Consider the following 3,923-nt stretch of genomic DNA (forward strand, 5'->3'; position numbering starts at 1 on the left):
GAAGGGCCCATTCCACATCCGTGAGAACCCATGCACCTTTACCGGTTCGGGTCTCGAGCGGCTCTGGAGGTCTAGACCGCTAGTCTACCGCGGACTCGCCTGGGCATGATGTAATCCGTCAAGTGTACCCACGCTGACGTTATCTTTACCCCAGATTCATCAACATGTCTACTTCTGGCAACCTTACCCTCTCCACGTCTGCTCAGATCTGCGGTATCTACAACGGTACCGATCTCCTTTCCTGGCGTACCCGTATGGAGAACCATATCCGGGCCTCAGGGGCCGGATGGGCTCTGCGCAACACCCGCGCGGAGATGAAGACGCTCACCTCGGACTTCAAGGAGGTCAACCAATGGGAGACGCACAACGACACGGCGGTCGGCAAAATTCTCGAGGCGCTCAGCCACAATCAACGCGAGATTGTTAAGGGCTTGGACGAGGCGCGTGCGATCCTCGACAAGCTCGCCGGCAGCGCGCAAGCGCGCGGTATCAGTACCGCGATCAACGAGCTCAAGTTAGCCCTCAACACCCAGATCCCTGCCGACACCGACCCCAACCCGGCGATGGCCAAGATCGTCGCCTCCCTTGACCGATACACCTCCCTTGGCGGGAAGGTGCCTGGCGAGTTTGCCGGCGCCATCCTGTTCTCGAAGATCCCCAGCGGCTATGAAGCCGCTAAGCACGCCATCAACGCCACTCAGTTCAAGAGTTCGTCGGCGCAAGTTGTTGCCGGCGCTGGGGCTACCGTCCCCATCTCTCTTGGAACTCTGACGAAGGAGCTCGTCATGACGCACATCCGCAGCGACTGGGAGTTACGCTCCGCGTCGCAGAAAAAGAAGAAGGCGCCTCAGGTGAAGGAGGAGCAGGCCAACAAGGCCAGCTCCAGTACTAAGCAGTACAACGGCCAGTCGTCATCCGATGGCAAGAAGAAGCGACCATCCAAGAAGGAGCGCAAGGAGCACCAAGCGCAGCAGCAACAGCAGCAGCAACAGAAGCCGGCGGCCGCTAACGCGGCTTCGTCGTCGGCTCCTGCCAATGCGACGCCATCTTCGGCGCCGCAGAGTGCCGCACCTGCCGCTGCCAACTACTCGGCAACGTTTTCAACGCCGGCTCCCGTCTATCACGCCGCGCACGTCGCTTCCGGGCTGTCTGGCCCCTCATACTCTCCACCGATTTTCTCCGAACTGACCCCCGATCCGCGCAAGCGGTCCCACCAACCCGCGACGGCCTATCAAGGCCGCAGCAGCGCTCCGGCCCCCCCTCATGGAACTGCAGGCGCACTCAAGCGCCAGCGGGACCAGGGCATTGCGCCCACTTTCGAGGGAATGCGCGCCGAGTTGCCCGCGTTCGCGGGGGAGACGCCGCTTATTCAGCGGCTCTCCATGGGCCCCTCAGCATCCCCGCCTCTGTCGGCTCGCATCGAGCCGGTAAAGGAGCCTTCTCGTAAGCCGTCGGTTACCCCTCCGCGCGCTTCTGACTTTGACCATTATGTGTCTGGGTTAGGTTCCCCCAAGCGCACCAAGTTCTCTGACTACAAGAAGCGTCAGAAGCTTGGTGACCGCCTCGCTGGCGGTGGTGCTTATGTCGACAACTCTGCGACCGGCCACAAAGGCTGGCTCAACGCGGAGGCGTACGCGGAGTACCAGCAACAGAAGGAGGACCTTCGCCGCTCTATGGCGCCCACTCCGGTCCAAGTCGCCGAGTATGGCTATGAGGACGACATTGAGGAGTTTGAGGGTATGTCGCTCAAGGAGCCGTCCGAACAGGGCGGAGAACGGGCAGTGTCACTCGATTGCGAGTCGGTCTGGTGCGCAACCAGTTTTTTCGATGCCGTTGACAACGTACTTGGTGCTAAATCCTTTACAGGTGAACCATATGTAGTCGGTAGTTATTCATCACATGTATCTGCAGACGTGATGAATGGACAATGCGTACATTCAAGTTCTCAGTGGTGTGATATATGCATCGATAAGGCATTGGTCGTACGCGACATCGACCGTGAGAAATCTCTTCATGACAAGCTGCATGCACGCTATCCTATTGGATGGGTGCTTGACTCAGGTGCATCAACGCACTTCACGTTCGAACTCTCGGACTTCTCCGAGTATGAGGAACTACCAGAAGAAGAGAAATTCACCGTCTCAACATCGTCCGGATCTATCCGGTGTGAGGGCTCAGGGACAGTTGTCCTTCGCCACGAGAACACGCGTGGGAAACCATGCACCACCCAAATCTACCCCGTTTTCTACCTTCCTGGCGGAACCATTCGTATGCTTTCGACGGGTCAATTCTGCCGTAACGGGAATATTCTGCATGGAGATGCCGACAAGTTGGTGGTGCTCACCGCCAATAAGTCACAAGAAGTGGTGCACGCTACAGTGTGCCCTGGGGGGAACCTATTTTGGGTTCACACATCATTAGATCTGCACCAGGCTCATGCGACTGGTGTTGTCGGGATGAATCTACCCGACTTTCAGATCTGGCACCAACGTCTCGGGCATTGCTCGGACGAAGTGCTTCGATACGCACGGACACATGTCGAAGGAGTTCCTTCGAGTCTTAGCTTACCCTCGCCGTCAATTCGACGACCATGCGAGGGGTGCATGCTTGGAAAAAAGCACCAGATCCCGTTCCCACCGAACGAGCATCGCAGTAACGAGTTCCTTGGATTAATCCATGCCGATCTCAAAGAGTTCGCAGTCGAGTCGTGGAATAAAAAATATTATGCGCTTATCCTTATGGATGATTGCACGTCCTACGCATGGGTGATGCTTCTTCATCAGAAGAGCGACGCCCACCAAGCCGTAAAGACCTGGTTTAGCATGCTGCTGAATCAGTACCACAAAACGATTCGGATGTGGATGAGCGATGCAGGGGGAGAGTTTAAATCACGAGCCTTTACCAAAAGTTTAGAATCGCGTGGCATTCGCATCCTCCAATCAACGCCGTATAACCATGAAACAAATGGCAGGGCGGAACGGATCATTCGCACCTTAGACGAAAAAGCTATGACTATGCTGCATCATGCCAATTTGCTGCCGTTCCTATGGAACTTCGCCATCGAGCACGCATGTCACGTCTATAACAGGACGCCCATGAAACGTCTGAAGTGGAAATCACCGTATGAAGTCGTGGAGCGTAAAAAACCCCGCGTTGACTACTTGCGTGTCTTCGGATGTTTGGCATACGTGTACCTGACTCCTGAGGAACGAGCCAACAAACTTGTTCCAAGATCCCAGGCGTGTATTTACGTCGGGGAGTCACCGGCAGGGAACGGAAGACTGTTCTTAACCGGAGAATGGAGACTACGGGTCGCTGTTAACGCAACGTTCGATGAGCAGACTTTTCCGAAGCGTACCATGTTCTGGCAACGGAACACCAAGCGCTTTACGTGCTTACCAGAGGTGGATGAGCTACTACCACCTAGGTTTCCCATCATTGAAACCAACTCCAATCCTTCTGGTTCGGATGACGACCGACCATCGTCTCCTGCCGATATGTTTCCTGACCAAGGTGGCAACGGTGGACCTGCCGACGGGCGGCGAAACCGAAGCCCGCCTCCAGCGCCAAGGTCAGACACTCCAGACGAGAAGCGTAAAGGGCAACAGCCCAAGGTTGAGGATTACGACGAGGATGAAAACGAGTTTGAGGAAGGGGAACTGGAACCAGCCGATGGCTTTGGTGAAGGCGACCTGGACGAAGACGAGTTAGAGGGTTTGTACCAGAATCCACCAGCAGGTGACCCCTCACGAAGGGAACAACAAGATCTCCTGCCGGATCCTGACGAAGAGCCAGCTCCGTTGGAACGCGACTTGCGTTCACCGCATCGCGAACCAAGGGTGGATCTTAACCCTCGAATTGTCAATCCTGCCGGACCAGCGCCGATCCCATTACGGAGGTCTGGGCGCACGAGGAACGCGATC

The sequence above is a fragment of the Coniophora puteana genome (assembly GCF_000271625.1).
Source record: "Coniophora puteana RWD-64-598 SS2 unplaced genomic scaffold CONPUscaffold_8, whole genome shotgun sequence".
Lineage (NCBI taxonomy): Eukaryota > Fungi > Basidiomycota > Agaricomycetes > Boletales > Coniophoraceae > Coniophora > Coniophora puteana.